At 32.6% G+C, this 10,485-nt stretch overlaps 1 protein-coding gene across 1 annotated transcript in view; it reads left to right on the top strand.

Annotated features, from left to right (window-relative positions):
• LOC115435523 (glutamate receptor ionotropic, kainate 2) overlaps nt 1-10,485 on the top strand; it is a 756,602-nt gene that overhangs the window by 395,468 nt on the left and 350,649 nt on the right. The gene's annotated exons all lie outside the window — the stretch shown is intronic.

The raw sequence follows: 10,485 nt of genomic DNA on the forward strand, positions 1-10,485 counted from the left end.
ATGGGGCAGTTCATCTCCGTTTTCACAGAAAACATAATCACTGTAGTTAGAAAAAGAAATAAATTAAGTATGAGGTATTCAGAGCGTTTGATTTGGGAGATAAACACTTTGTTGATGCGGATGAAAATTTCTATAAATAACAGGTTCCTTCTTGTTTTTTATTTGTGTAAAAGAATACTGATTTTTTTTTTCTTTTTTTGTTTTTATTTATTTATTTAATTGTATTTTTTTATATTTTACAAAAAAAAAAAAACACTTTGTGGAGTATCCTCCTCTCCACAACCAGCCAGACAAACAGAACCAGCCCTCCCAAAATATGTGGACGTCACTGTACCTAGTTCCCAGACTCATAGAGGCTACATTAGACATAATTTGTTGCACACATTAAAACAAATCTAAGTTTCATTCATTCATTCATTTTCTGAACCCGCTTTATCCTCACTAGGGTCACTTGGAGCCTATCCCAGCTACTTATGGGTGAAGGTGGGGTACACTCTGGACATGTCACAAGTTTATCAAAGGGCTGACATATCAAATCAAAGTTTCCTCAGATAGATAAGATAAGATAAGATAAGATAAGATAAGATAAGATAAGATAAGATAAGATAAGATAAGATAAGATAAGATGAGGCATAATATTGTTAAAATTTCACTTTTCTTTAGAAATTTGAGGTTGTTCATGGTTTTTCAGGTTATTCAATTTTTGTGAAATGATAGTTTGCAAATAAGAACATTTTTGTAATTTAATTTAGCTTTTTTTTTTTGCACCAGAACAGAGACAAATTTGGAGTTGTCATTATTTATAGACAGACAGACAAGACAAGACAAGATGAGACATAATATTGTTAAAATTTCACTTTTCTTTAGAAATTTGAGGTTGTTCATGGTTTTTCAGGTTATTAATTTTTTTGTGAAATGATAGTTTGCAAATAAGAATTTTTTTGTAATTTAATTTAACTTTTTTTGCACCAGAACAGAGACAAATTTGGAGCTGTCATTATTGATAGATAGATAGATAGATAGATAGATAGATAGATAGATAGATAGATAGATAGATAGATAGATAGATAGATAGATAGATAGATAGATAGATAGATAGATAGATAGATAGATAGATAGATAGATAGATAGATAGATAGATAGATAGATAGATAAAGCTGAGGCATAATATTGTTAAAATTTCACTTACTTTTCTTTAGAAATTTGAGGTTGTTCATGGTTTTTCAGGTTATTCAATTTTTTTGAAATGATAGTTGGCAAATAAGAACATTTTTGTAATTTAATTAATTAATTTTTTTTTTTTGCACCAGAACAGAGACAAATTTGGAGTTGTCATTATTTATAGACAGACAGACAAGACAAGACAAGATGAGACATAATATTGTTAAAATTTCACTTTTCTTTAGAAATTTGAGGTTGTTCATGGTTTTTCAGGTTATTAAATTTTTTGTGAAATGATAGTTTGCAAATAAGAATTTTTTTGTAATTTAATTTAACTTTTTTTGCACCAGAACAGAGACAAATTTGGAGTTGTCATTATTGATAGATAGATAGATAGATAGATAGATAGATAGATAGATAGATAGATAGATAGATAGATAGATAGATAGATAGATAGATAGATAGATAGATAGATAGACAGACAGACAGACAGACAGACAGACAGACAGACAGACAGACAGACAGACAGACAGACAGACAGACAGACAGACAGACAGACAGACAGACAGACAGACGGACAGATAGATAGATAAAGCTGAGGCATAATATTGTTAAAATTTCATTTACTTTTCTTTAGAAATTTGAGGTTGTTCATGGTTTTTCAGGTTATTCAATCTTTTAGAAATGATAGTTGGCAAATAAGAACATTTTTGTAATTTTATTTATTTATTTATTTATTTTTTGCACCAGAACAGAGACAAATTTGGAGTTGTCATTATTTATAGACGGACAGACAGACAAGACAAGACAACATGAGGCATAACATTGTTAAAATTTCACTTTTCTTTAGAAATTTGAGGTTGTTCATGGTTTTTCAGGTTATTAAATTTTTTGTGAAATGATAATTTGCAAACAAGAAAATTTTTGTAATTTAATTTAGCTTTTTTTTTGCACCAGAACAGAGACAAATTTGGAATTGTCATTATTGATAGATAGATAGATAGATAGATAGATAGATAGATAGATAGATAGATAGATAGATAGATAGATAGATAGATAGATAGATAGATAGATAGATAAGATGAGGCATAATATTGTTAAAATTTCACTTACTTTTCTTTAGAAATTTGAGGTTGTTCATGGTTTTTCAGGTTATTCAGTTTTTTTTTTAAATGATAGTTTGCAAATAAGAACATTTTTGTAATTTAATTTAGCTGTTTTTTTGCACCAGAACAGAGACAAATTTGGAGTTGTCATTATTTATAGATAGACAGACAGACAGATTTGCTTTATTAATCCCTAAGGGGAAATTCAAAAATACAGTCACCACTCCACAGAAACAGTCCTACCACATCAACAATAAATAAATAAATAGAGTGTAAATAATTAAAAAAAAAAAAAAAAAAAGTTAGATAAAAAAGAAAGTAGAATTAAAAGACAAAGTGTGTATTCTACCTAACACGTTAAGTATTAAAAACATAAATGGAGTGATGACCAAAGTGTAATTGAACCTATTGTGAGTTGTATCACTAAAAGACCTGGAAAATATAGTTTGAAGGCTGAAAAAGTCCGTTGCGTTGTTTTAAAAACTCTAATTTCAAGTTATTGTGTTGCACAGGTGGCACTTTCTGATCCACCGTCCTCGTCGACATGGTGTTTAATGCGTAACGCGCATGTGTGTCGGAACTGTTCACTGTTGAATTAGTTCATCTGGAGTGCAGTGCAATAGGTTAATTCATTCTGTTGATTCAGAAGAATGGTGTAAAAGCTTTTTATTTGTGCGATTTCTATGACTAATGACATTTATCACTGAATGAATATAAAATTAAAGAAAAAGAAAGAAAATACGAAAGTGTTATGTTCATATAACCGGCGGAAGATTGTTTAACGTCGCTGAGGAGGATCATGAAAGTTAACCACAAAAAGTTGTCATGGAAATAAAATCATTCAGAGAAAAAAAAAAAAAAAAAAAACGGGATGAACTGTCAGCGAATCAAGCTTGGAAAAATGAAAGTGACCTCTGGGCTATAAATAAACAGGATATTTGCATTGTCTGGAGAAGAAAAGCATGGAGATGAAAACAGACGAAGAGAAGGAATAATTGTTGTTTGAATGGAATGTTTATTTTTGTCTATTGGCAGAAACTTACATTCTTCAAACTTAAGTCAATATCTAAAAATATACAACATGCTCTTGTCTCTGGAAAGAAAAATTCAGCACAGACTTTTATCTTCATTTAAGCCCATCTGCTTATTCAGTATATACGGAGCAGGTTTTATTTATTTGCAGCATCATTTTACTTAAATGTCTTCTACAGACAAGGCGGGGGGAAAAAAATAAAAAATAAATAAAATAAAGTGATGATGAGACTATTCAGAAAGTCATCTCATTGGTGGTTATAACTCACACCTTTACTGGCATCAGTTTCACTTCACTGGCAGCAGCTTGTTAATGTTCATGCTAGAGATGAGTTCTCAAAGGAAAATTTGGATGCAGTTGAGTAAATGGGTGTTTTTGTAAGTTACTGCCAGCAGTAACCAGGATGTAAGTAAGAATAAACATGAAAATTTAATTAAAAAGTTTGTCTTTGAATGAGGTAGAAAAGGTGATATCGATAAAAGTAAAGTAGTAGTAACAGATTGAGTCGATTTTATTTCCAAAGGCAAGAAAGCTGTTCAGAATTTTACATTTCCATTGTAATTTATGTTCTTTGTTACAAATAACACCGTCACACTTTCTATCGCGTCCCCTTCGCCCAAAACCATCTACTGATCTAAACTGTTTAATACCTGTTGATCCATTAACTCTTTCATGCACAAATTATGAGAACCTTAATCAAATTTTTTTCCTGAGTGTTTTTATTCCTGTTTAGGCATGAAAAAAACAATGCAATTGAAAAATTTCATCTGAAAAATAAATTTAAAAAATAAATAAATAAATAAATAAAAATACTTTCAAAAATTTCAAAAATACATAAAAAAATGACAATGAAAAAAAAAAAAAAAATGAACCTATTTTTCATGAAGCTGCAAAAATGTCCACTCAGCTGGACACCACATGTTTAATTTTTGATGCACAGAAACATGTATTTACTGATAAATTGTGTGAAAACTATGGGGAGGGCTTGTGATTCTGGGGGTTTATGCTCAGGAGAGATCTACATAATGTTGCCAAATCATGTCAGAAAAGATATGTAGTGTCTTAAAACTTTAATAAAGATATGTGTGGAAAAACAAACAAACAAAAAAAAAGAACAAAATCCATGAATATACAAGAGAACAGCTGTAGAATAACTGTCCACTGTAGTGACCAGCATGCATGAAAGGGTTGATCCTATCAATACATGTAAATAATTGGTGTAAAATACAGTTTGTCATCTTTTCATGGTCATCAGATATGACCCATTTGGACGTTCAGAGGCTCCGTAGTGAACGTGGAAACACCGTCATCTTCTACAACATTGATTCACCAGTAAAACCCATGGAGTTGGATCAATGACAGTGGATGGAGATACTTGGTTTATATTCAGTTAATGATATATTTTACTGTAAAAGTCACTTTTTCTTCAGTTTTCTCTGTTTCTGATTTAATAACCTTCAACTTTAGTCTGAACTTTAACGAACATCTACACGATCAGTGAATTAAATAAAGGAAAATATATGATTTTCACTGAAAAAATGCAAAATAAAGAAGATAATATTTTAATAAATGGTGATAAATCACTTAAGAAACGTTAAAATAGAGAGGAAAGTTCATTTGGGAAGTGTCACAAAAGTAGCATTGGGTCTTTATGGGTTAATGTTATTCTTTCTGGTTTTGTTATGTTGGAAAATTATTTATCTATTAACTAATATTACCAGCAGTTCAGTGTGAAAAGCATTAATTGTTCAGTTAATGAAATTTTTTACCAAAAAAGTCACATTTTCTTCAGTTGTCTCTTTTTCTGTAATAATAACCCTTGACTTTAATCTGAGCTTAAATGAACATCTTCATGATCAGTAAATTAAATATAGGAAAATACTTGATTTATACTTGAAAATGCAAAATTAAAGAGCATAATATTAGAATCAATGGTGATAAATCAGTTAAGAGAGGTTAAAAATAGAGAAAACATTATTTGGGAACTGACACAAAAGTAGCACTGGGTCTTTATGGGTTAAGATTTTTAAGGAAAAATGGTCAGTCTGCTTCTAAAAACTGCAATGAGTCTGATTTTTAAGAGAAGAAAATGAATATATAAAGTATAAGTTTTATTTGCATACTGTTAGCTGATTTCATCAAAGACTTGGAAACACTGGAATCTAATAAAAGGTCTAAGGAATCATAACATTTATTGCACTGACCTAAGTTTAGTAATTCAGTACAGTGACTGGGGGCTTTTCCGTTCGACATCTGCGCAAAACTTTACCGATATTTATTAAGTGTTGAAAAAACATAAGTGTGTAATGTCGGTTTTTCCATTAAATCACAAATGCGATGATTTATTTATTTATTAACTGAAGGAACTTTTGATTTTTTTCCAGAACAACAAAACAAGCTTTTTTGCTACGATAGTGCATAAGATAGCAGTTGACGGTTGTATTTGTTAAATTGCAAAAATTGATTAGAAGATCCGAGTATAACCAAAAGTGGATCAGGTTTCAACTCTATATGAAGCATATCTGTTAATGTGACATGCTAGAAAGTGTGACAGTAGTCGTTTTTTCATTGGACATCTGCGCAAAACTTTACCGACATTTACTAAATGTCGAAAAACAGAAGTGCGTAATGTCAGTTTTTCCATTAAGTCACAAATGCGATGAGTTGTTTATTTATTATCGCGAGATGACACGAGAAGTCATTCCATAAACATGGAGACGAACGTAAATATGGTGTTGATTTACAGATATATTCATTATTATTATATATTACCCCTCTATCTCGTACTAAAATTAAAAAATGATTGGGTTTCTTGGTGTGTCCGCACATACTGCGACATGTTTCTTCTTCTTTTTTGCTTGTTGTAACATATGTCAGCATGCGGTTTTTTAATTCACCTGACTCTAGTTGCGAAAAAAGGTCTTTCCATTGCAGTTTTGCGTGATATAGCATTTGCGCTACGCCTGAAAAATCACCTCTTGCCAGTGCAAAAACTTTTAATAAAAAAATTAGACTTTTGGCGAAGACCGGATAAGTTGAGTTTACTTAAAAAATTTGAGTAAACTGGTTACCTTAAAAAATTTTAGTAATGAAAACTTGAGTGTATTAAACTTAAATGCTTGATTTGAATGGAACTGCTATTTTAAATACAACACACAAAATGCCAAGTTAATTTAACTTAAAAAATTTAATTGCGTCATGAAATTATTTAATATATTGTAGCATGGATGAAAGTTAGGTAGGAAGACATCTTAGTGTAATTTGCCAGCACAGGAAGTGCTTTTATTTTGGCAAGGCAGAGAGATTTAACAATATTAATTATTAACACAATCATAGATGAACAGTAAATCCATTGTTCTTCCTATCGCTCTCACTCATGGTGCAGCAAAAAATACAAAATACACAAACAAACACAAAAAGCCCAATTAACATTGCCATACACACATTAAGTCCAAATTAACACTAACACCACAACCCTGCTGAGCCCCTGCACAGAAAAATAAAACATTTTCAACAACATGCCCAATACCCACAATGCAATGCAGAGATAAAAAGATGTGGTCATGACTAAAACTTAGTGATTTAAATCCATTCAACTTCATCTTTTGTGTACTGTCAACTATGTCTACAAATTAGTAGAATAAACTTAACATTTTATAGTAATGTAATAAAACTTAAATCATTTAAGTACATTGTAAATAAAGCATTTTAGTAAATACAGGGTGACCCAAAAAAACGGGAATTTTTGAAGTGCGTACTGGCAGACATGAGCAAGTGGCAGCACTGCGAGACAGTGACCTTGAGCAAGTAAACACACCCCCATTTTAGTAACCGTTGGCGGCTGTGTGAGAATTGTTCGGTAACCGTGTGATCTCAAGATTCGGTAACGTTCCCTGGCCCCCTAGATCGCCAGATTTGTCAGTTTGTGATTTTTTCTTGTGGGGCTATCTCAAGAGTAAAGTGTACACGACTCGACCAAGAACTCTGGATGAGTTAAAACAGAGAATTCAGGATGAAATTCACAGTATCCCAGCTGAGATGTTGCAGCGGTCAATGAGGAATCTCAACAGCAGATTTCAAGAATGCATTCGTACAGGAGGACGCCATCCACAGGGTGGGGAAGCAAAATTTACAATGAACATTTAGTTGTTTTTTCTCTGCAGGCACTACGTCAATTGTTTTGAAACCAAACATATATTGATGTCATAATCATACCTAACACTATTATCCATACCTTTTCAGAAACTTTTGCCCATATGAGTAATCAGGAAAGCAAACGTCAAAGAGTGTGTGATTTGCTGAATGCACTCGTCACACCAAAGGAGATTTCAAAAATAGTTGGAGTGTCCATAAAGACTGTTTATAATGGAAAGAAGAGAATGACTATGAGCAAAACTATTACGACAAAGTCTGGAAGATACTATTAAAGAAGAATGGGAGAAGTTGTCACCCGAATATTTGAGGAACACTTGCGCAAGTTTCAGGAAGCGTGTGAAGGCAGTTATTGAGAAAGAAGGAGGACACATAGAATAAAAGCATTTTCTATTATGTCAATTTTCTTGTGGCAAATAAATTCTCATGACTTTCAATAAACTAATTGATCATACACTGTCTTTCAATCCCCGCCTCAAAATATTGTACGTTTTGCTTCCCCACCCTGTACATGAAGTAATTTTTAAAAAATTAAAATTCCATCCTTGTTTCTTAAATGGCATGTTTTAAGGTTTCAATTACTATGAATAAAATATTTTTCTTCCATCACTCTTGGTTTTATTGGATTGTTAAAAAGTTCCCGTTTTTTTGTGTCACCCTGTACAAAGTCTGGGCTTACAGTGTAGGTAAATTTTTATGAGCAAGTTATATTTGCACAATTTGAGGGTCAATGGAAAAGCGACTATTATCTGTTAGTGCAGGTTTCAGACGAAATCCGCCATAGCTGTTAACTAAAAACATGAGCACAGTATGTAAACTGGACCAAACTGTTTCACTGAGTCCAACAGGAACATCTTCACTGTTGTCAGCCTGCAACCTCAGCACCGGGCTTTAAAAGCTTTTTTTACCGATAATACATATTGCACGTATTGTTCCTGTAGGTGTTTTTAATTAAAAAGGTGAGAGTTTTGTTGTGAAACTTTAGCCACGAAGTTTTACACCTTAGCTGTGAAGTTTCACACCACTGCCACACACTCTCCTAAAAGATACAAAATACAGTATGTCTGAGTCTGAATTCACTGCAAATATATGATCCAAGTCCAATTTAAGGAGATGTTGGACCATTTGTTATTGTTGAATTTAACACCTGTTTTTACTTTTTTTTTGGAAAAATGTTGTAATACTGAGCCAAAGTATAAATTTCAGCCCTTGCGGAGGATGGTGCGTCCTGGTGATTTCACTTTTACAACTTCAACTTTGAGAAAAATTAGCTCCAGCCTCTGTAACTCTGTAACTTCGAGCTTCGTCCACTTGTTCTCCGACTTCTGATCCGTGACCTTTCACCTCTTCCCTGCAGATACTCCGGCAGCTGTTTGTCTTTAACTTGGTTCAATGATTCCCCACAGTGATTGAAAGCGATGCCAGACACCGCTGCACTATTTCCCTACTCTGTTTGGTTCGTAGCCAGTGGGACCGTTTAGAAGTGCGAAATCAATTGGCTTTGAGTTTACAGAGACGAAAGAAGTTCAGTTTGATAGGACATTCAGAAGTACTGTAGAGAATGCTCTTTTCACAGCACTCTAGAAAGTTTAATTTCTCATCTAAAAAGAGCAGAAAAACAAGTCTATTTATCTCTTTCTTGTTTTCCACAGCGTGTCTGCGCTTCTTTGCAACTAAACTGAATCATGTGGAAATCAGTTTTAACTACTACTACTGCAGTTAAATTAAAACAATGATTGAATTCAAACAAAAATATGTAATTTCTTTAAAATGAACCAGTTTGCCTTATTAATTTGGCGAGTTTTTTTTTGTTTTTTTTTTTTTTTTTTTTAACTTTATATTAGTAGCAGGAGCTTTTCACAGTCAGTCAGGTCATTTGTGGTTATTCAGCAATAAAGCAAAGTTCATTAAAATGATATGAGCATTTCAGATCTCATTGTGTTATAGGATCCTAAAAAAGTCTTAACCCATAAAGACCCAGCGCTACTTTGGTGGCACTTCCAAAATAGTTTTTTCTCTAATATTTGGTTTTTCTTAAGTGATTTATCACCATTTATTATAATATCCTCTGTATTTAGTGTTTTCTCAGTGTAAATCATGTATTTCCATATATTTAATTTACTGATCATGTAGATGTTCATTACAGCTCAGAAAAAAGTAAAGTAGGGGGTTAAATAAAAAACAGAGAAAACTGAAGAAAGTGACTTTCAGTCAAATATATCAGTGTGTCCATCCACTGTCATTGATCCAACTCCATGGGTTTTACTGGTGAATTAATGTCGTAGAAGATGACAGTGTTTCCACGGTAACTACGGAGCCTCTGAATGTCCAAATGGGTCATATCTGATGACCATGAAAAGATGACAAACTGCATTTTACACCAATTATTTACATGTATTGATAGGATTAGTGGATCAACAATTATTGAACAGTTTAGATCAGTAGATGGTTTAGGTTGACGGTGGATGTTTGGGTCTTTATGGGTTAAAATGTCTTAAAATGTTTGGGTGGTAGACTTTGCATTTTATCTGGGGCAAAATAAATGAGCATGTTGATTTTTTGTTTAGTTTTTGTTTTTATTTCATGTCCCAGTAACTGTTTCACTTTAGTTCTGGTGCTTTTTCTGCAACAGTCATGTTAAAAGTGGAACAATTTTTGGATTTTTACATAAGCTGACACTGCAGCTATGCTTCAAATGATATTAACCACACAATCATCAGTAAACATGTAATTTATGCAAGGCAAGGCAAGTTTATTTGTATAGCACATTTCAGCAACAAGGCAATTCAAGGTGCTTCACACAGGACATTGAAATACAACGACTAGGGAAAAAGAAACACATTTAAAACATTATAAAGAAACATGTAAAAGGTGATTAAAAACAGAAGTAAGAAAACAACACATGAAATCAAAAAAAAAAAAAAAAAAAAAAAAAAATAGTTTGTTGATCCTACTTTAAGACAGGTGTATCAAACATACAGCCCGTGGGCCAGGACCAGCCCACCAAATGGTCCAACCCAGGTCATAGGATGA

Source organism: Sphaeramia orbicularis, chromosome 16 (assembly GCF_902148855.1).
Source record: "Sphaeramia orbicularis chromosome 16, fSphaOr1.1, whole genome shotgun sequence".
Lineage (NCBI taxonomy): Eukaryota > Metazoa > Chordata > Actinopteri > Kurtiformes > Apogonidae > Sphaeramia > Sphaeramia orbicularis.